This window comes from Falco rusticolus, chromosome 10 (assembly GCF_015220075.1).
Source record: "Falco rusticolus isolate bFalRus1 chromosome 10, bFalRus1.pri, whole genome shotgun sequence".
NCBI lineage: Eukaryota > Metazoa > Chordata > Aves > Falconiformes > Falconidae > Falco > Falco rusticolus.
Window position 1 is genome coordinate 32,759,441 of NC_051196.1, and position 23,352 is coordinate 32,782,792.

Here is a 23,352-nt window from a genome sequence, read left to right on the forward strand (position 1 = left end):
TCTGCTGTGACCGTTGTCCTTGGCAGCAGCCCCTTGGCTGGGTGATGAAAGGTTTGCACGGCAGCTGGACTTCGGTCGAGTTTAAAGAGCTCAGCCCTGTTTGCATGGCCGCGTCCTGAGGCGCTCCGAGGGCAGGGTGAGGGCACAGGCGTGATACAGAAACAAGAGTTGTGCACAAAAGGGGGCTGCGATAGCAATGCTTTCCTTTCTAGGGCTGAATGGCACTGGAAATGCAACAATTTTTAAGACAGAAATAGGGATCTGAGGGATAACCTTTTCCTTTCTCCCAGGAGTGTTTCAAGAGGTGTATTTGATTTAGAGCTTGGCCAGCCTCCTCCTATTGAAGCTCCTTAAATAATCTATGTTTCCTTCTCTCCTTAGCAGAAAACCTCCTTGTCTTTTCACATCTAACAAAGATGTGCTGGCAGCACAAATTATGAAATTCCTCCCAGCCAAGAGCAGTCAGGATGAAAACAGTGGGTTGGAGCCTTGGGGCTGGAAACTAGCCTCAGGGTTTGTTTTGTTGCCTTGGGCTAGTAAAGCCTGGCACCTGGACAATAGTGATGGGGAATGTTTGGGAGGGAATTTGCATTGGCCTTAATGGTGAAGAGTGAGGTTCAGGAGCAGGGCTCAGTTGTTGGGCTGGTAGCTTCTAAAACACCTGTCTGGTTCATTTTTGGGTTTTTTTTGCTTCATTTTTCCTTTTTCATGCTGCTTCCAGCTGGATTTGAGCACCATGTCCCTTATCCCCCTTCTCCATCTGCCTGGCGAGGGAGCAGGGGGTTGGCTGTCCTGGGCCAGGCGGCAAGAGCTGCGTGTGATGCAGCTGGGAAGATGCTGAGAGATGGGAGCTGGCAGGAGAGTGATGCAGGTGGGAGAAGGAGGGACAGCTTATGTTCCCAAGTCACTGTGGTGGCTGACAGGGTCCTCGCAGCTGGGGAAGGGTTAAACATTAACCAGCACGACTCAAACCCTTCCAGGGTCTGGGAACACCCTCAGTGCCAAAGCAGAGCCTGAGCAAGGAAGATGCTGAGCTGCTGAGCATCATGCAGGTGAGAACTAGGAGGTGCTTTTCCATATCTCCCCCTGACCCTGCTGGGATGTTGCCCAGTAGGACAGCAGGAGCTGCCGGGAGGGTTTCTGCCCCGTCCTGCCTGCCTGGGTGCATCTTGGTGCAGAGCATCCTTGGAGAAGGGCTTTGTCCCTCCGTTGTTTCTCTCCTCCCTGTCTCTGGAAGCTGCAGGGCCCTGATGAATGACTCCCATATCCTGATCAAAAAGTCTCTCTAACAGTTTTAGTGTGTTTGTGTCCCCCTAGTTAAGATAAATTAGACAGGCTAATGAGACTGATTAGTCTTTAGCTGTGACCCTTGGCCTTTAGGATGTACTTTGAGCTAATAGAGAGAATGGGGATTATAGGCTGTGATAATGTGCTTGTGTTGGCCTTTTAAAGGAAAACACATTTATTGCTACTTAGAGGAAATTGATCTAATTGTGCTGGAAGCGTTTCTATGGACTGAACATGGAATTTTTATTAAGTAGGTAACTCAGGTTCAGCCAAGATTGCCAGATTCAAAATGGGCAGGAGATATTTTAGGATGATTCTACCTGGAAACACCTCTGGCCGCCTGTCCAAATGATTACAAGCTTCACTCATCCTGACTTTGATCTGCTACTCTGCATGTCAGATGTCAGAGCTCTAGGAACTTGGACTGCGATCCCCAGGTCTCCTGGCTCAGGTCCAAAGTAACAAATCATCAAAGACAACCAGTTGTGTTTGCATGTTTATTAAGGGTTCAGCTTCTCAATCTGCAAAACAAAATGGTTCCCTTAGTTACAGGGATCCCCGGAGGCAAATGAGGAAACAACATCATGCAGCCAGTTTGGAGAACTGCAGGGTGCTCAGGGGCTCAATCCTGCCCTGAAGATAAGGTTTCATTTCATAGCCCAAAGCTCACATTTCCTTCCATGCACAAAAGCAGCAGTTGTGCCCCTGGAAGTTTTCTCCAATAGTATCAGTTGCACTTATAAAAGATGCTGCTTCTTCCCATAAGCCCTACTCTTCTGGGTTCGTGCTCTGGGTGGGTCTGTTCCTCCCTTCCAAGACATTTTGAGGGTTTAGCTGGTTTCCAGCAAGCTTTGGTGAAACGCTGCTCTCCCATCGCCTCTGACAAGTTTTGTAAAGCCAAGCAGTACTGCCAGGGAGAGAGCAATACTGCAGCGGGGAAAAACTCTGCTCACGTGAACTCTGGGATCTGAGGCATTTATAAGAGCTCTTAGAAATGCTTCAGGTTCGAGTAAAAATTTTGCCAGAGATCCAAATCAGTAAAATCCAGAATAAACAAAGTCTTTCAAGGGCAAAATTTATTCCTGTCAGAGCTTCCCCTGCCTCCTGGCACATTGGGATGCAGATGCACAACTATCATAGAATGATAGAATGGTTTGAGTTGGAAGGGACCTTTAAAGGCCATCTAGTCCAACCCCCTGCAATGAGCAGGGACATCTTCAGCTAGACCAGGCTGCTCAGAGCCCTGTCCAACCTGACCTTGAAAGTTCCCAGGAATGGAGCATCTCTCTGGGCAACCTGTGCCAGTGTTTCACCACCCTGACCATAAACAATTTCTTCCTTATATCTAATCTAATTGCCCACATGGACATCGGCTGGCACAAACCTCAAGAGCTTTGGTGCTCTTTGGTACAATTACAGGTACCATGCACCATGCAAACGCTAAGGAAAGGGCTGAGCTGAACACATGGCTCTTGGGCAGGGTGTTTTCAAATCTGGAGAAGCCCTGGGTCAGGTCCCCAGCATGGCCGATATGTTGCAACTCTGTTCTCCAGCCGGCCACTGTCTGCTTTGCTAGGAAGCGTGACTTCTCAGAGGATGGCAGGTTATCAGGATGCCCTGAGCAGATGGACCCCACTCTGCTCTGCCTGACAGTGGTGCGAATGCACTGAAATCAATGACACATTGCTGACATTACACCAGGGAAACCAAGATCAGAAAGCAGCACTTTTTCTTCTCATGTGAATTTGATATCACAATTCTCTGTAAGAGCTAGGATTTTATTTTCTGATGCTGTTACACTCAATTTTGCATGCCAGTGCAAATAGGCATGTAATAATGTAATTGTAGGCATGTAATGTAATAATAGGATCCCTGCTTCTCCCTAATCTTCGGTCCTGCTTTGTGTTTGGGTGGATGAAATCGTAAAACACTTTGTGCATCCTCACTGAAGAGGATGCAAAATGCTGCTGCACCACAACAGTGGTGTTCTCCCTCCACTTGGCACAGGTGCAAATGACAGCACGAGCAGCAGGGAAACCAAGCCAAGGTCACCACACACATGACATCTCACCAGGGCTGGAGAGAGCGAGTCTGCAAATCTTCTTACACTGAAAGTGCCCAGCGGAGCTGAATTGTAGCCAGTGCCAGCCTGGGTTCCCAGCAGTAACGACCCACTTGGTTTGCATCTGGACCACAGTGGATTTTTGTAAATGCTGTTTGACCCTACTCACATCTCCTATCCACCCTCCATTTGCTGAGCAAGGCTGAGCTGGTCACCTGGTTTCCCAAAGCTTCATCTCTAGGTCACTGGAAGATGCTCTTTTTCCATCTGACTTTAGAGGGAACTAAAGAGAGTTAGGGGTGCAAATCCCCCTGGGCAGCCTCCCTCCCCATGTCCAATGATGTCCTAATATTTTTTCTCCATTTCACCAAAACAATGGCCAAGCATCTGCTCTGTAAAACACAGCAGTTCAGCGTGCTCTTCCACTCACATAAAGTCACAAAAAGGCTCTGGGTAAGCTGCAAGGTTGCAGCTTGTAACCCATGTGAACCCACATGAAAAAAATCTATTATATGCAACTCCTTCCCCTCTGACATCACCTAGACATTAATCAGGATGATCCTTGACACTCTCCATATTCAAGCACCTTGCAGTAATTAGTCTTATCACTCTTTTACAGCCATGGCAACTGAGGCCTGACTCAGCCAAGGTCAAAGTGGACCTGTGGGGCTGGGAGCACGGGAGCTGCCACCTTCCCCACCTATGCACCAGTACCTCTTTGCTGAGAAGCAATACAGCTGAGCAAAGGTTTGAGCCACAGCCCTGAAGTGAATGGCAGGACTCCTCAGCCACCACAAATCACTTCATAATGCTCTATTGCATGCGATAAGTCCTGTACTTTGCCACCTTTCCATGTAATACTTTAAGATGCTGAGAAACCAGAGAACAGATGTTGGAGCAGATCCTCAGCTAGCATAACACCAGCTGACGTTTGGAGTGGAGCTATGGCCATTTACACTAGCTGTCCTGGTGTTGTCCAAATTAAATAAAAAGAGCAGCCAACTTCCAACTGCAATTGCTTCGGTGGAGATAATACTGAGATTCCTCAAAAAGGACCAAAAATCACAGCATCACTGCCCCTGTTTGTTAAATATCTCTGTTGCAGGTGCCCAAGAAAATGAAAGTCCTGCGCAGTGTTTTGGAGATTTTTTTTAAAAAAACTGGGAACAAAGTTTTTAGTAACAAATCCATATTACTTTGGCACTGATCCTGCCAAAACACACTGGAATATGGCTATATGAGCACTGAACTGGGAAGGGCTGGTCATGAATAAGGTCACCTGTGAAAACAGTTTCAAGGAGTGAGCCTGTTCAGCCGATAAGGCAGAGTATTTTAAATGCGAATCTTCTTGCCTTTACTTAAGGATGTTCCTTTTCACCTTTAAGTGCACTTTTGTATTTGGGTCAAAGATTATGCCAAGTTTCAGGAACTTGTAATGAACAAGCTCCCATTTTGGGTAAACTGTTTGGATCAAAAAGAATAATGTTAACCATTCAGTGTTTCTTTTCAGTCTTTGCAAAATGAACACTTAGACTTCACAGCTCAAATGAATTTGGCATTTCAAAACATTCTTTTGTTTGAATTAAAATGCTCCACACTGAACTGAAATACTTTGCCTGGCCCAGAACAGCCTGACGTTGGCTTTTCAGAATTTAGAAATAAAAAATGTGAGGTGACCAAGCAAGATAGCTGCCTTTTGGCCCCTAGATTCTACCTTCACCCTCATTTTGAAAGGTTTGCTGGTGAATGGAGAACCCATCCTTCTGCATAGCTCTGCTGCTGTGACTCTGGAGCCTCTGGACATTTGACAGATCTGCCTGGTTATAACAGGCACAATCTAACTGCCACGGACCTGCTACAATACCCCAGTGGTGGGACATGATCTAACTGGGATGCCCAAGAAATCCGTCCCCAACATTAGCAGCTAGCATTGCTCTCACCACCCTGATGTAGCAGAGTTTTCTCAGCTCCAAAGTGCTGTTATTTACTGTAATCCAGACCGTGGCAAATGTGCCTGGTACACCTACTGTTTAAATTCAAGGGGAGCTTTCCAGATTCTTCCTCCCTCGTGACTTGCTGTTGTGTCTAAAGGTCTCCACTACCTTTGTTTTAACCTGAGATCTGTCAAGGCAAGAACAGGGCTTTCATAGCATCTGCCATTCAGCGCGACGGCAGGCAAAAAGTAGCCTCCAGCTGCTGGTAAATCAAATGGAGTTACATCAGGGTTGATGTTGCTTGAAATTCTTGCATCAGTGCTCAAGTGCCAGAGAGGAAAGAAAAGGCAAAAAAGGAATTGGGGAAAGAGAGGAGAATAGATGTGCTGCTGATGTGAATGAGAGCAGGTCGCTTCCCTGCCCCTCTTTGGCAGGACTGATTTGGAGGCAGCTCAGGAGCCATCCATGAGGCTGTCCAGCACCTTTTGGTGATCAGTGGGATTTGGGTGTCCAGCTTCTTTTTGCTCTCACAGTCTCGTGTTATCACCATTAGATGGCTGTCACTGTCCTGCCTGTGTGCTGAGTTGACAGAGGTCTCAGTCCATGAGGGGCTTTTCCTTATGATAATTATGCATAAGGTCACAAAAGTGGACCATGTCTATGCCAAACTTAGTCACAATAACTGCAGAAGAGTCTTAATATGTTGTGTTTGTGTAATATAAGATACACCCGTGTCCAGACATTGGTGCTTCCATCCCAGTCCCTGGGCACACGATTACATAAAGAGGAATATCGCTGTAGTGGCACACCCCAATCATTTATCTGCCTGGTCCTGGGAAATGTGCTTTATATAAAGCCCAGATGTCACGCTGATCTTGATGTTAGTTGACTATTACTGTTGTCATGTCTTTACTCCTCCTGGCTTATCTGCCTGTTAAATATGCCCTGAATTTTAAACTATTCCAAACCAGGACTTGAACCCAAAATATGAACAGGTACAGCAGGGTTCTTTTTTAAAAAATATACTTGTACAATGAAACAGTAAGCATCACCTTTGACTTCAGGAAAAGAAAATATTGGCATAGAGACACTGGAAGCATGTGAAGTTTTGCAACCAAAGTCAGCACATTACCTACTGTTTCCAAGAATCCTTTAATCTGGAATTCCTTGGGATACAAGCAATGCTTCCAGAGAAAGCAAAGACTCCTTCAGAATGAATTGGGAAGTTCTGTCGCTGAAACAGTTAATTATTGGCAGAGAACAGAAAGGATCTGATGTTGCAAAATGCAGGGTATCTGTAACCCCTGGAAAGGTCATTTGGGTGTGAGGATCCTAAAATAGGGTTGAAGAGTGACCAAGGTCTCCAAAACTTGGATGTGAGGGTTACGAGAGAGGGATCAGCTGAAATGTTTGCTTGGAATACCCTGTGCTGGGTAGAAGTGTCTCTGGATATGCACCTTCTGGAATACTGACTCAATTATACAGCAATTATTAAAATAGCATGTTTCAGGATCATTAAGTCCTTGGTAGGAGGCTCTATTTTTCTAGGTCCTTTATGAAAACAGACCTAAGTACTTACAGCCTAAGCTGATCGGTATGCTCATCTTGCTGCCAGTTTCTCTAGGATGATGCTGTGTCCCAAATAATTAAATTTTTTCTTCCTTGTATCGGAAAAGGCTCAGATCTTCCCGTTACCCAGATGAGGATTGATGCTGGTATTTGAGCTGAATTTTGGCCCTGTTTTTTTTATGGCAATGCCCAGTGGCAAAATGATGGTTTTATCTTAACACTGGAGGATATTTCCTTCTGCTGCTTGTAAGTTTGGTGCCTGTGTTTGATCTCCTATCAATAGGTTATTTTGGGGTGAAATGAAGAAAAGAAGAATAGATATTTTTCACCCCAAGCAGTGAGCAGAAGGCACTGGAAGCCAAGCAGCCACATCATGAGCAGAAGGCTCTCTTTAGGAGCTATTTTCAGTTGCACACATTCAAATCCACTGCCCTTTGTTAAGGACCGAAGAAAAAAATGGCCAAATCCACATAAATAAATAAACCGAGCGGCTGCCATAATGTACATTAATTTGGGGCAGTTCTGCGTTGTTGTCTCTCTGTTTATAGTCACTGGAGGGAAGAAGAGATATTTTAAGTAAAAAACTGAACATATCCATGGCAGCCAATTTGAGTACAGGAAAGAGCAAAGCTCTCTGCTAAGGGGCTGGAGGAGGAAAAGCCATCCTTTGAAAAAATGAATATTTGAAAATGCCAACTGCTGCAGCTACTGAGGGCGTATTTACCAGCACTCTGTGCTGGGCTGGAAGCGATCTGTAGGGATAGGTTTGCTGAAAGGAATCAAAAACAAATGGAGCTTCTGCTTCTGGGATCACACTGCACAGACTGAACAACTGGTTCTGTCCTTTCCTCAGCCAGGGGCAGCAGGAGATGCTGGTTACTCCCACCCAGGGCTGAGCGCTGGTGTCTGTAAGAAGAGGAACGCCTGTACCACAAGGGCTTATGAGAAAATGTGTGGCATTTCATTGGGATTCCTGGCGCAGGAATTAAAAGAATTTTAATTGTAGAGAACTGTGATTTATTCACATGAAGCCACATGGGGGATTTGAGATTTTGGGGGCTGGCAGTAGAAGGCATTTTCAAGAGAGTTTAGAATTAAACTTTCTAGATTTATTTTGGTCTTCCAGGAACATGTAATTTGTGACTTCAGGTACCAAGTTACACTTTCTCCTCATCACTGTTCCAATTCAATAGATGGGGAAACTACACAGAAAAGAGCAATGTCCCTGCAGAAGGACTTTCCACTTGTGCAAGCTTTCATCTGCACGGCTGCCCTCGCGGATGCCCAACGAGAGCAGCCTAGAAGTGATTTTACTGACATACCTGTTCCTGTCCAGGTTACTTTTACTCATTTAAACAGTCCCATTTTAAGGCAGGAAGGTCAGAAGACAGACCTAAGGCACCTCTGTAATTTGCAGTTTGTTTTATTAACATTCTGGCACTAATATGCAATGCAGCCTTTCCTACGAGACTGATCCCTAGTGGAAGGGATGTATAGGGCTATACTGATATATATTTAACTGTGGCCATACTGCGGCTTTCTGGGCAGAGCAACAGTAAAAAAAGAATTAAAAATCACCCTTCTAAAAGCTCATGAGGAGCTGAGCCTTGCATTAAGACTGTGTGGCGGCACTGTAGGATCGCTGCGGCAAGCCCTGCCCGTACGCGGTGCTGAGCCGTGCTCTGGCCGCGCTCTCAGCCAGGATGTAGCTTTGAGTAATTCTGGCATCCCAAGGCCTCAACTAATTCCCACTTGTGTTTGCTTGTACTTTTGCTGGCTGTCTTTTCCACTTCTGCCTCTCAGATTACTAGGGCCGGTGACAAGGAAATATGGGAATAGCCACCCAATCGAATTACAAAACATTAAAAAGGTCAAGCGCATACAGGTTGCTTTCGCACCGAGAGTGGGAATCAGATTTCCTGGTATCTCAGTAAAAGTGACAGATAGTGTTAACCAGATAAGTAAATGGGAGCTTGTAAGTCTAAAAGCAGGAGTAATTTGCCAGTGGATCTTTTTTCGAGTAAAAGCGTATGACAGTTAGATTTCCTTGAAATCTCTGCCATGTGAGTGAAAACAGCCCAAATGCATTTTTGTGCCTCTCCGCCCAGTGTGGTCCTGGCACCACGTGTGTGATGATTTCTGCAGATCTGCCAATGCTGTAGGAAGATGGAAAAGCAGCAGTAAACAAAGGTAGTGATTGCCCTGGAAAAATATGCTTGTAGATACCTTCGTCTGACAGGGAATGGAGATGGGACAGCTGAAGCCCTGGCAGATTCCACCTTGATGGTTCCTTCCACATAGTAATCATATCTCCAACAACAGCCTGTAGACATCCCATCCAGCTAGTTTTGTCCGTAGACTCTCCCTTTCTGGGCAAAGGGAGGTGAGGAGTTCTAGGTATGGTAACTACGAGAACTATCTAGTGAAAGATTCACAGAGGAGCACGTCCTTACTAGACAGGCATTCTCCTCCTGAAGCACCATCTAAGTAAACATTTTGACAAGCATTTTCCAAAGATGCAGTTGGAAGTTGAGATGTTCAGGTTGACATTTCAACAGTATAGACATCCCGGGAGAGCTCAACTACCAGGCAGGACTGAATTTGTCGCTGCTTCACCAGATGGGTGGCAAGTACCGTCCCATGGGAAACATCCTACTCCACGGCTCCTGGTGAGCTGTTTGAGATTTTTAATGACCAGGGTTGTGAGCTATTTCTCAAATGTCTTGTTTCCACTTTATCCCAGGATCAGTGGTTCAATCTGGATGTGACGCTCAGGATTTTGAAGACTGTTATATTGCACAGGAACAGCCTTCATTTTTGGAGATAGCAGCTCCAGAAATAATGAGTAAATAAACCCCTGTCACCTTGACAGGCTAACATTTCCATCTCCCCCGTCATTATTTATTTATTTATTTATTTATTTATTTATCGTTCCTGAAATCTATTTCCCAAATTCTCCATCCTCCCCCTCCTCCCCTACTTTGTTTTAATGAATTGAGGACTGAATTCCAGTGCACACGTGTAAGTCAGCGATGATAAAGCACCCAGTCTTTTGGCAGTCCTGTAAATGCTACGGTGGCTTCCAAAGAGTTAATTCATTATGGTCCATTGTCCAGTCGACTTTATAGCTAGCAGCAGATTGGAGCCAACTTGAAATGCTGAAGTGGGAATGAAAAATGAGCAGAGCCTTGGTGTGCATTAAATATTTAATATTCTCTCAGTGGGAGGTGTCAGGAAAAGGACCATATAATAAATACTATGAGAGACAATTCCATCACTGAACTCGTCTGTTAATGACCTCATTTGCTTTGACAGAAACATTACAGATGCAGCCTCTTCGCTTCTGTGGCCCTATTAAGCAGCCACATTCCAGTTGGAGAACAAATTCCTGTTTCTGCAACGCGGAGGAGTGGGTCGGAGCTATGACTGTCTCCTTCTCCCTCTCTCTGTCTCTCCCTGCTCTCCAGATCTGGGGCAGTTAGAAAGAATTCTGTGTGGCACGAAAGGTATTTGTGGTAGCTTGGTGATTTTGGCAGGGAAAACAACAATTTTATCAAACTACCTGGAATACATGAACTCAAGAAAATTCTCCCTTTCCTTAGAGATGAGTGCCTCCCATCTCTGGCCTTAGCGTCACCAGCCTGTAAATCATGGGAGCTTTGAAAAGTGTGTGCAGACATGGTGGAAACCAGCTCCACTTTAAATCCCTGGAGACCTCTTGTGCCAGGGAACAACAGGATCCTCACGAGGATCTACTCAGATGCCTCCTGGTGAGTGCTTCCCACTTCAGCAGGTGTGGAGAGCTTGAATCCCATTGCATTCCTGGAGCATGTGCTGGCAGATCACAGGATTTTCTGGCCAGTGCTGTGACCTGCAGCACTGTTAGTCCCACGGAGGCTGATGTTCTGCCTGAGCATTAGTATTACAGGATCTGTGGCTTCAAACTAAGTGCAAGCAGCTTGTTTCTCTCTTCCACTATTTATGTTTGAAGTGTTCTCAGAAGTATTCCTGCTCCGATGGCTAGAAGCCAGCTCTGCATTTCACACCTAAACGTTTTAGTGTCTTGCCAGCTTTCCCCTTCAACTTGACTAATTATTTTCCTGCCTGAGCAGATAGACCCCGGGATGATCGTATCACCTCTGTCTCTTTTTTTGCCTGGTTAAGCAAACCAACCTCTTCATGTTTGTCGGGGAAAAGATCTTGATGGCCCTCAGCATCCCAGTAAACTTCTCAAGCCCCAGCTTCAGCTGCTCTTCTTGAAAAACAGTGACTGATGAGGCCTGAAACGTTCAGTAAAATGGCATTCATTCCTGCTTATCACTAATGGCAATTCCTCGCAGTCAATCTGCGGCTCACACCGTATGGCCAGCTTGGGAGCCCAGGGCTTTCCTCCATGGACAACTGCTGGGTTAAACAGGAAGGTCTCACTAAGTTATCCTGGAATACATAACAATGATTTTTCACATTTTAACCCAGTTCTTCTCCTTATTGCAGCATAAAATCATGCTGAATTTCTTTCAACTTCTCATTTACCTCCAGCATTAACTAATTCTTTCCTTCAAACTTCTAAGGACTTGCACATGACTGCAAGATTTGGCAATATGCCTGTGTCTGTCTCATCTTCTTTTCCCTCCTCTTTTGCACAAAAGTACTACATTTGCTCAGAGAAAAAAACAACTACAGTTCTCTGTAGTTTCTGTAGGACATTATGGGTAGTAGACAAAAATACAGACTGAAAAAATGAAGTGAAAAAATAGATGTTTGCCTTCTCTTCAGGTGAAGTGCATGCTCGTAGGCTCGGACACTGCTGTGAACATCGGGGCTGACAATACTGTTCCCCTCTGTTTAAAACTGGCAGTTTCCTGCCTGAAAGTGAAACCTGAATATAAGCATACTAAAAATCATAAAGATGATGATATTATGACAGAGGCCTCAGAGACACCTTATACCACTAGAGCCCTGGACATCTGAGCTGCTAGCGTTGGTCTCCAGAGTCTAAACTCAAATGTCAGCATCTTTGATTAGCATCTGCTTTTTGGGGTGGATTATAACCTTGCCGCCTTCCCTCTCCCCGTGCACTGCCTGAACTGGGAGGCCCATGATGGGGAACTGGATGGGGACCCTGCTGCCTGCACACCCCTGCTCCTGCCTGCAGTGAAAAGAGGTGGAAGAGGCTGTTTGCTGTGCACGGCATGGGATAAGGGGAGGTTCAGCAGAGGGGAAGATGAGGGTCCTTCCACTTCTGCTGCCTACATGGACTATGGGGATGTGGTTCAGTAGGGTGCAGGGGGAGGATGCCGAAAGCAAACCAGCTAGCTGCAGGCTCAAGGGGGAAGAGAGAAGGGGAATAAAAAAAGAAAAAAAGCTGAGCAGAAACTGGAGGGGAATGTGCCTCCCGCTCACGTCTCAGCTCTGTGTAGGCTGCCGTCAGATGCCACACATTCTGTGCATTACAACAAGGCAGTTGTTTGTAGCGCTGGATCCGTGCAACAGGGAGATAAGGTTCTGCCTTTGTATCAGAAGCAGCTGCAAAGGGGCGAAAAGGTCTTAGAACAAGAAATTAGTTCATTTGAATTCTTTCTCTCTCTCTTTTCCTTCTTCAAGCCAGAAGCAATAGCACACTCCCTCCTCTGGTATTGTGCAGGCAGTTTTGCACCAGTTTGTGGTACCAGCAGGAATTTGTGTCGCTCTGGAGACCTTGTGTGTGTGGCAGGGCTCCGCTCCCAGGGGTGGTGGCCCCAGTCCTGGGCTCACAGGGCAGCTGGGGGTGTTTGTCCAGTAGCCCATGTGCTCCGCCGCAGAGAGCTCCTGGCTGAGAAGATGTGGAGTTGGCACAACCCTGCCGTGCACACCAGCTGGGGTTGTAGCTGCTGCTGCCAGGCTGGGGTTGAACAAGCCCATGGCCACAGCAATAGGACAATAACAGGCTAGGAAACACTCTGTAAGGTGGCACAAACCGTGCATCCCATGTCCTGCGTAGGGAGGAGAAAATACATACTGTTGGACTGCATCATGACACATTCCGAGGCAGGAGGGACTCAAATGAACCTGGGCAGGCAGCCTTGGGCATGACATAGCTACTGTCTGAGTGCTTGGCTCTGCAACCTTAATGATGTTCTTTTAATGTAGCTTTAAAAAATGCATAATATAATATACATTGTCTGTCCTGTCTGCCTTTTATAGCTTTAAATTATGAATCAGGTATATGCTTTGACATATGGAACCATTCCACCTCAATGCACAGACAGACACTCTGCCACCTTCAAGCGCTCGCTGAAACATGCTTTAAGGTTTAGGTTTTCTCTTAAATAATTACCACCTGCTCAGTAAATAATAACCCTTGCTGCCTTCAAAATTACGCGCTAGTATTTTATATATTATATATATAAATATTATATACAGAGTATTTATATATTTTGTTTACCAGGAGTTTGGCAGTTCCCTTGCAACCAGCCCACAGCAGTTTCTCTGGTGCTTGTTGCTGGCCCCGCAGGTTGGAAGCCTGAGCGTGACCCTGGGCAGGGCTGCCGACCCCCCCAGTGCTGCTCCTGGCTGGCGCGAGGGGGGCAGGAGGATGACATTCACAGTTCAGATGGAAGGAGAAGGAGGATATGTGGTGGAGAAGCAGATGAAATAGCCCTCAGGGCCAGTCTGGGACTCGGGAGAGGTGTCCCCTGTTCCCCAGCCTGACCTGCCTGTAAGTTCTACTCCTCGAGCTGGCGATGCTGCTGCTGCAGGGCCCACAGAAGCTCCAGCCCTCCTGGAAATCTCCAGTCTCCCCAGGGCTGATTTAGAGAGGTCACCTGTCACTTGTGTAAAGGTTACCAGAGGTCTGTGCTGTGGACAGTCCCCACGCTGCCGGGATGTCATATAATCATTTTATTTTACATCGCCTTGGTCCTGCCAGGGGAGGGGAGGAGGAGAGAGAAGACTGCGAGGTCAGCAGCATCTTTATGGATGGTGGAGTGAATATGAGGTGAAAGGGATCGTTGCTTTTGCCTCCCCAATAAACCCCTTTTCTCTGCCTGAACGGAAACGTCGAGGAGCTGTTTGGCTAATTTATATTAATTCAACTCCATTAATGATGAGATATCATCTCTTCTCTCAGCAGGAGAACCATCAAAAGGATTTAATACTGAGCTGCTCTTTTGACAACCCCACGTTACAGCCGGCAGCCGCTCCATGGCCGGACTGAACCTTCCCCCAGCCACCAGCTTTTCCCGGGGCCTCATTACAAAGGACAATCTCACGCTTTTGTGATTATTTTCATGTGAGTCCCCACACGTGCCTCAGCATTGCTCAGGCACAGAGGAGCAGGAAAGCTCTCTGCAGGGAATAAGGGACATGGCACATATGCCACGTTGCTCCCAGGCTGGTGATGAGCAGGGGATGTTTCAAGTGGTAGGAAGCCACAACCAGCATGAGTTACCGCCTGCTCTCCCAGGCAGCTTCAGAGTGGAAAAAGGCCTTTTTCTGGAGCCCGGAGAGGTTGGTGGCCATGGCTCCTGCCCCGCTGCCTGGGCAGCAATGGCAGCAGCACCCTGTGATGCAGAGCAGCCCTGCCAGCTCCCCTTCGACGTGTAAGGGCATTGCCCTCCCCAGGAGTATGTCAGAGGGACAATCATCGGGACCACCAGCCAGTTTTGCTTCATGAAGCACTGTGTTGATGCAGCTTGGGTTTCTTTCTTGACCACCATGGGGATCCTGAAGGGCAGGCAGTCTGGCATCAGGCTGGTGTACATCAGGTTGATGTATTAGGAGGGAATAAACTTCCCACTGGGATCAGAGGGTCTCTGTTATCACACAGCAGAGAGCAGCACTTTGGGGTCATGGCAGAGAGAGGGAAACTGAGGCAGGGATGGGTAGAGGCTGACGACCCCTTGGTGGGGGGCAGCTCTGGAGCAGGACCCAGGCACCAGCCCAGAGGACTACTGAGAAGCAAACCCCGAGCCAAAGCAAGGACAAGTTGTCAGTTTTACCTCATGGAGGGGCCAAGCAATGCCACAGGGATGACTGTGGCAGCTTGCGGTGGCCAGGGTGGTTTTCCAATGGCCACGGGTCCTGGATCCAGCAGGGATGCTGGAAGAGTCTCTTGTTTCCTCATCCATGTCATGGCACTAGGAGACAAGACTTTGTGCTAGTCATGTAATTTAATTTCTCTCTTTGCTTCTGGCTGATAGTATTAAACTCCTGGCCTCTGAAACACACATACAAATCTTCTTTTTTTTCCTTCTTTTTTTTTTATATATATATTTTTATATTAACATATTTCCTTTTGAAACTGTGTGAGGCTTTTCTCAAAACTAATGGATTTTTTTCTCCCCTTGTCTGGGCCAAATGTATTCAAATCTCAACTCAGTTAAGTCAGAAGATTCCTATCGTCTCAGCAGGGAATCCCACCCTTTATTCCACAAATCAGCATCCTTTTTATTTGACTTTCTGATCTCCAAAGGAAAAGGGATGCTTTTTTTTTTTAGAGGTTTTTTTTTTTTTTTTTTTAGTTTAACTCTGACGTTGATGTTGCAATGCTCTTTGATAGCCAAGAACACAAGGACTGACTTCAGGAGCAGCTGAAACTTCATCAGGAACCAAAACATAAAAAGAAGGGATGCGGAGTGGGGAATGGTAGAAAGTGATACTGTTGAAACAACCCTTTGAAATTTCCCAAATGATGTTTGATCTGTGAGTCCCTTAAAGCTGCTGCAATACCTTTAGTACCAAAACAATCTTTTTTTTTTTTTTGGGGGGGGGGAGGTGAGGGGCAGGGAGGGGATGTATTTTAATTTTTTTGGGTGATGCTCAGAAGAGATGTTTAATTTTAACCTGTAATGATTCCACCTGGGATTTATCTTTTTTTTACATACGTTTATCTGAGATTTAGTAGGATTCTTTAATCACCTTTTTTTTTTTCTTCTCGTCTGCTTGAATATTCCTTTATTTCAAAGGAACAGCAAAAGAGACACAAGGGACCAAATGCTGAGGAATAGATTACTCCTGAAACACGCTTTAGTCCTCCCTTATCCACCCCCCAAAATACCAAGCCACTGGAAATGAAAACATGAAATAGAAACTCTTAGAGGCAAAGGAAGGAAGGGCCCAATCTTTCCTTGGGGAAAAACCAGTGCAGCGGCATCCAGTTGCCCGCAGGATGCTGGTGTGCCCTGGGCAGCCCCGGCCGCAGGCGCTGCCCCAGCCTCTGCATTGCTGCTGCAGCCGTGTCCGAGCCTCAGCTGGGCTGGATCCTGCATCCATGGCGCGGGGAAGGGGAAGATGAACTGGTGAAAATCCCTACAGAGAAATAGGTCTTCAGGGAATGACACGGGGCATGTCCAGGCTGTGGAGAAAACAAGCCTGGGGGGCAAGTAGCTGCTTTAGTTGGGGGAATGAAGCTGGGAGACGTTTATCTTGTAGTTTTTTCTCTGTGAAGGGTCTAGCAATAGGTTTGAGTGGTCAGAAATAATATAAAATAACTCATTAATGTCAATCCTGTACATAGCGAGGGCATAGCAGGATTTTCTTTAGACCTATGCAGGTCAACAGGCCATCTATCCACCTCATGATCTTGCATGGTTTTGTAATTTCCTCACATTAATTTTGGGCATGTACTGGGCAACTGCCCTGGAAAGTGTCTGTGTGACTCCACGGCATGCTGAGGAAAAGGCTTTTTCCAAAGCAGTAAAAAAAGCTGCCATCTAAAGCGAGTCAAAAAGCAGGGCACTGGATGCAATTAGCATCGTATCATTTCAGAAAGCAACAATTTGAACAGGTCACCTCCTTTGCAGATTGCTGAGAGAGGGGAACATACTGCATTTACACTATTCATCCTGGCTCCCTTACCCTTGTAGGAAAACATCACATAAAAGACCATGCGGATTAGATGGCGAGAAGCAAGCCTGTTTCTTCTGCAATTAATATCATATGCAAATGAAATGTTTCCACTGAAAGTTCGCAAAAAGGGAATGCTGCCACTTACTACCATCTCTGCTGAGCTAAAAGGTTTTTCACAGATAACATTTTTCATGTGGTGCTGGTGTGCTTTACATTTATTGAGCCCTGGCAAAATGTCTGTAAATCAGCATGGTATAGATTTGGTGCATATCCAGTTTGCAGGAACTAGCAGGTTGCAAGGATTAAGATAATAGTATGAAACCTCTTTGACTGATAGTATCAGAGAGACGGATGCAGGCTCCACTCTTCCTGCAGCTCCCACTCAGTGCAGTGGTTTTTCTCCTTCCATTTAGTGTCTTCAAATACCTTGGGCTGCTGCTCCGAGCTGTTTCAGGACCACTGCGCTCCACTGCAGAGACGTAATGTGGGAGATGGAGAACTGACTTTACACAGCAAGTGCAAAGAGATCAGGGTGGCCACAGCATCCCTGAAAACCAGACCAATTGCTCTCAGCTATGCAAATTTAAGGCTTCAGATCTGGTGAAGACCCTGTGGACCTGGATTCTTCACCGTCTGCCTGTAGCTTGCAGTGCTTGCAGCTCCAGAGGGATACTGAACCCCAGGATGGTGAAATCCTCAGTGCAGCTCAAGGTCTGCATCATATGGGTTCCTTTCCAAAAGCTGGCAGCTTGCCTAGTGCTTTAATGACATGCTAAAAGAGCCCAACAAGGAACGGGCAAAGCTGCTCTCTGCCTGTCTCCTTCGAGCTGTCACCCTGCACCACCACGCACACACTGCAAACAACTTTTCATGGCACTTGAAAAGAATAAAAATAATTATTTGAAACCACTTGCCCATCTCCAGCAGCGGGGTCTTGCACACAGGTTGCTCTCTACTAGACTTTATCAGGAGGGAGTTTTAGCCAGAGCACTTAAACTTAAAATTAATATTAAAATGGAAATTGCATTTCTGAACGAGCAGATCATAACCTCCTTTGGAGTAGAAGCATTTTCCCAGCTCCTGTCTCGGGCAGTAATGCACCCTCTCAGGTCCCCATTTCTAAGCTGAGTCTTTGCTAATTTTAAGTCTTCTAGTGAGCACCAGACAAGATCAGGAAATCTTCTTGTTGTGAAAATCACATTGAGAGTGCATTAAGGGAGAGGTGTAATTCTTCTAAGCACGGTTATGTATGTGAGAAGTAGAAAACTATTCAAAACCCATTTCCAGCCGAAAATAGAAATGCATGGTATCCACAGATGTTATAAAGTAAGACGGGAGTTGCTGGGCTCAGCCTGAAGCCCCAATGATATTAGGAAGATGATTTAATATCTTAAATCAGTAACAGGGAAGACAAACATTTAAACTGGGCATTTCCTAAAGAAACGCCACAATTAAGAGCCGTTGCATAAGCCCTTGCGGTGTCAGAATGGGGCATGTTTCTCAATCCGCAGCGGTTGTGAAAGGACTTTCATACGTTTATGGTAGTCCTAAGGCGGTCTAACGGGGCCAGTTCAGTGGGTGGGAATCAGCCTTGCTGGAACTTTGAACAGTCATTCCTTTGTTTAAGATCTGAAAGTCACTGCTATGACAACAAGTTTAGTTACAACTACTCTGTTTTTGCCCACGATGGCCACGGGAATTGTCTGTAATGCCAATAAACCAGGCCAGGATGTGGCATCCTTCAGTTCAGATCCATCCATTTCTCTCCTCACACAGAATTGCCCCAGAAGCCCAGGTTCTTCTTGTCTACCAAAACCTTGGGCAATAGTATCAGAGAGAGATTATGATAAAGAAATAAATAAAGAAGTCTAATTTATGAAGCAACCCTTTCAAAGTGTTAAACCATTCATAGCTTTATGACTGCATATTAATCTGCTCTCATTTATTGCTTTGTAAGGCTATTTTGACAAAAGTTCATTATCAAGACTGCTAAATGCTTTTAAAGCATTGATTGGGGGAATTATTACATCACGGTGATAGACACAGTGTGTTAAGATGGATTGTAAGGCTCGGACCATCTGAAATTTCCCCCCTTTTAATTGGATCGATCCCCAGAATAAACGAAGTTTAATTGAATTTTCAGGAAAATTGAGCAGTTGTTTTCAAGTCTCTGTCAATACGCATTATTTCAATTACATGATGATAAGCATAGAGAGAGTTTGCAAACAGCCTGAGCGGAGGAGGCGGCTGCACACCAGAGAGGCTCGCTGCACATGCTTGGCTTTTGCTTTCTTTTTCCAGGATGAGCTACATTTCCCAAAAGTACATTGGCAAGACATGGGCCCTGCTCCTGCAATCCAGATTTCAGAGGAAAATTGCCCCTTGTCCCTCCATTTTCCCAGCTGTCCTCATCTGCTGCCTGGCGCTCCTTCCTCAGGGTTCCCATAGCCTCTTCCTTATAAAGCCAGACACTTTTTCATACAAAACCCAGGCTTTTCGTTCCAAGAGCTCAAAATGACTTGGAAGCATTGACCAAGCTGTGCTGGCTCAGGAAGCTTTGCTGCAGTGACGTTAAGAACCAATTGCCCCTTGTTGTCCACTTCAAAGCAAGCAGACACTTGTCTGCCAGCCTCTGCAGCTTCACTGCAAATGCTGGTATCTCCATGGAAAGTGCTGGTGAAGGTGTGCTGAAGTCAGCGTCAGAAACATGTTCCCCTTTCAGGACAGTAACCATTATTTAGGGAGTGGGGCAGAAAAATGAAAGCAAGAACAAGAGCTCACCTGCCAGGTTTCATTACCTACACCAGTAAGGCTGCACCCGGTACAGAGGGGTAGGGAAGCTGAGGCATCTCTGCCACATGTTGGGACAGGGTCCACATGCAGTAGGGCATCCCTTTTAAAGGAAACCAATGCCATTAACTTGAGACCTTATGTAAATTTCTGGGCTCCTGGGAAATCTTTCCCCAACTCAGAAATATTCCCTCCTCCTTCACAAGCACTGGGTCTGGGCAAAAAAGTATGGGAACCTCAACCAGAGGAAGAAGAATTTGGCATAATTTGGGAGCAAAGAACATTGATGTAGTGATGCTGAATGAAGCGTTCCCCTGGTTCTCTGTGTGTTTCTTTGAACATCCAATTAGCAGAAATTCTTTGCTACAGTGTTTTCCTCCTCCCTGTTGGTAGAAACCTGGTCATGGCTTGGTATCGGCTGCAGTGTCCCCAGATGCTCTCTGGCAGGGTGGTCTTTATGCCTTCCTGCTCTGAGGCGCCCTTACCCAACACAGCTGCAGTGGTTTGAGAGGCAACTTAGCTGAGTCATTGTCTTTTGTATTTTCTTTCATTGAATATCCACCCAAAAAAATTTAAGATCCTCCACTGAGGAAGACAATGACATATAAAACCTCTCCATAGTCATAAAAACCCCTTTCCTCCCCTTCTTTTGCAGTCCCAACTCACTGAAGCTTGTGTGAGTTATGGTGACTCCCATCAGAGGAATACAAGGTGCAAACTGTGCACATGAAGCTGTTTCTCTTCTTATTTCCTCCTTCCACACCTTTCTGTGTTCAGAGAGCTCCTGCCCCAGAGCACAGACAGAGGACCCTGACAGTCCGAAACACTGTGGGACGCTTGCAGCCTCTCAGATGGCTCAGAGTGCCCATGCTGAGCCTGATGCACCAGTTACAGGTGATACTGGGCACTTTTTAGCCCATCTCAGGCCTGATGATGCCTGATCAGGCAGAGATCAATAGCAGCAATGCTGGGATATCCTCACACCTCCGGAGGCAGGAACGAGCAGCAGGAGGTGGCTCAAGCTGCATCTCTGGCCCCATGGTGTCCAGGCAGCATCTCCCAAAACACAGCGGTTCGCGGTTGTGCCCTGCTTCTGCAATTCACCTGCAGTGTCCCATCTGATCCTCTTTTCCTTCTGCCTGCACCGTGCCCCGATCCTGGGCAGTCCAGGTGACACCCAGCTTCACTTAGAGCTGCCATTAGAGGCAGTCATGGGGCAAAGCGTGCTGGCCCCAGCGAGCTGAGGGTCAGGATGGTTCCCTCCAGGGTTCCCTGCTGCGGCCGACAGCCGAGGCATAAAGGATATAGACGTTGTTATAGATTCGTTAGTTATTCATTGTAACAGCGTTGATCCTAATGAATTCATTTGGTATTCATTGGCTGTCACGCACAGTTTTGTAAGTCTTCAGCTCTAATTTAGGACAATTAAAATGAAGTGTTAGCAAGCAATGTTTCCCCTGCATTGCACAATCTATAATATTTTCTTTTCAGGGGAGGGATGCAGACTAACCCGGCTCATGCTGCTGATGTTATCAGGGAGTGAGATCTTACAGCTTGATCCTGCAATGCTTAATGAATTAATACAGCAGATATAATTTTCATGGGTCAGTGTGTTGTGCTGGCCTGCAGATCTGTCTAGATTAGGCCTGGGGAAAGACTAATTGAAAAATACATGTCTTGGTTTGCTTAAAAACAATAAGCAGATATCTACCAGGGAGAAACGTACAAACAAGATTCATAAAAGCAAGCCAGTGATTTGTCATATGCTTCATAGTTCATGTTGTAAATTAGACAATCTTTCATAATCACAGGGCTGGGGGAGGGGGAGAACCCAATCAATTTGTCTGTAAAATTCTAAGTCCTTTTGAAAACACAATTGAAATATAATTCCTCTGTGTTTCCCAGTTAATTATCATTTACAATATTTCTGGCATCAAAGCTTTACTAGCATGGAGGGATCATTTCTTCATCACAATACCACTTTCAGGATTCATTTATCTTGTCTTTTAGACTAATTATCCCCAAATTCACCAATAGACTGTCACACTTACATGCTCCAATAAATGTAGTTTTAAATCAGCAGCTTACTTTGCTGCAGTGGTACAAGCTTTCCTGAATTGTGTCTAACTAGAGTCATTCATCTGTGATCACAACACTAAAGGGAGAACAACAACATTAAAGTTTGTATGAATGATCATGCTTATTTATATGCAAATACGTCTGACAAATCAATAATGTATGATTTAGCTGTTCACTGTGCATTAGTAGAAGTGCTGCCAGTCCCAGGTGGCAGTCTCAAAAGGATCCTCAGCTCTTCACCCTCCCCATCTCAGTCCCACTTCAACCAGCGTCTCTGGTCAAGTGGCTGCAAAATCAGCTGCTGCATCCTCACCCCTGCCTGGTGGGATCGGCAGCCCCCAGCCACTGGGGAGGGGATGGAGCTGGGAGAGGCTGATGCCTGGGGTGGCTGGGAAGGGGAAGAACCACTGTGGGAAGGGCTGTGGGGGTCCTGGAGCACCTCAGGATGGGATGGAGCGGGAGTGGAGGGTTAAACGAGGAGAAGCTCTTGGATGGCAGCATCTAACTTTCCGCAGGCTGTGGCTATCACAGGCTTGTTCCTCCAGATTTCAAACAGTTGTGAAGCATAATAACACCCCAAGTGGAGTTAGCCCTGCCGGTCAGTCTCACAGCACACCTCCATCCTACTCCTTTTCCCTATCCAGAAAGCAGCCGCCCATATGATCTGCTTCCATTCACTGCAGAGGGTCTGTCACCCTCCTCCAGCTGCACCGTGGATTTGGTCCAGCCTTTCTGCACAGCCCTGCACAGGTCTGCCCTGCAGCAAGGACTGGTTTCTCACCCCAGCCTCACCCCCTCTGCTGCCCGTGGCTTTTCCTCTCTGCCCCGCCATCCCCATGGGGTATGATCTGTTAGCCGTGCAGCACCAAGCCCTGTGGTTTTCTATACCATCACACTCCCAGAGAGACGCTTTTCCTCCCTTCCCAAGGTCTCCCAAACATAACTCTCTTTTTGCAGAAAGAAAAGGGGCAGGAACATTAGCAGGTGTGCGGCACCATGCTGTCCATGTCCTACACTGCTCATGCACTGCCGAGTGCACTGCGGTGTACCTGCACCTGCCATCGGGACCAGCGTGCCCCAGGCTCCCATGCACTCCATATGAGTGAGTTGTCAGGGTCTAAGAGGTAACTGGAATGAGTATTAGCTACCTCTGTCTCACACCTGAGTGAAAGTGGGCGCTGGGCTAGACGTTGATGTGGCATAAATGCCTGCACTTCTGAGATGTGCGTATGGCAGCCGTAAGTTGGACTTTCAGCTAAAGCCAGAGCGGTTTATGAGCCAAGAAAAACCCCTGCGCTCAGCTATTGTTGTTCTTGTTGTACCCTTCAGGCTGAGATGCAATCGTGTCCTCCTGACCAATGCAGACTGAAATGCCTCTAACAAGTTTTTTTGGCCAGAAACAGCTGGGTGCTATGGAGCAATCTAAGTAGTTCTCTTTCTCCTTCCTGACTCCCCAAGGCACCTCCAGTAAGGGACAAGCATGGATGGAGAAGGCTGGCAGGTTCCCGGGCAAAGGGAACGAGCTGTACATGCTGCATCTGGCCATCAGCCGGGATGGGGGCTGACTTACATCCACTGTACAGCCCTCCTTGTCACATCCTGGTATCATCTCATGTCCATCTCCGTTTCCCCTCTGCTCTGGGTAAAGATACCCACACCTGGTGTGGGGAAGTACAGGCAGTCTGTCCTGGAGCTCTTATTTGCTGTGACAGGTGAAAAGAAGAGCAACTTGAACAAATGCTGCGCCGCACACTCTGTCCCGGGGATAAATTGCTCAGATGTTGCCAACTTTGGAAGAACTAC

At 46.5% G+C, this 23,352-nt stretch overlaps 1 long non-coding RNA gene across 1 annotated transcript; it reads left to right on the forward strand.

Annotated features, from left to right (window-relative positions):
• Nucleotides 1–1,007: 1,007 nt before the first annotated feature.
• Nucleotides 1,008–20,472, forward strand: LOC119155164. Its single transcript, XR_005106624.1, has 3 exons — nt 1,008–1,052; nt 13,961–14,122; nt 17,094–20,472. It is a non-coding gene; the product is annotated as an uncharacterized LOC119155164 (long non-coding RNA).
• Nucleotides 20,473–23,352: the final 2,880 nt, after the last annotated feature.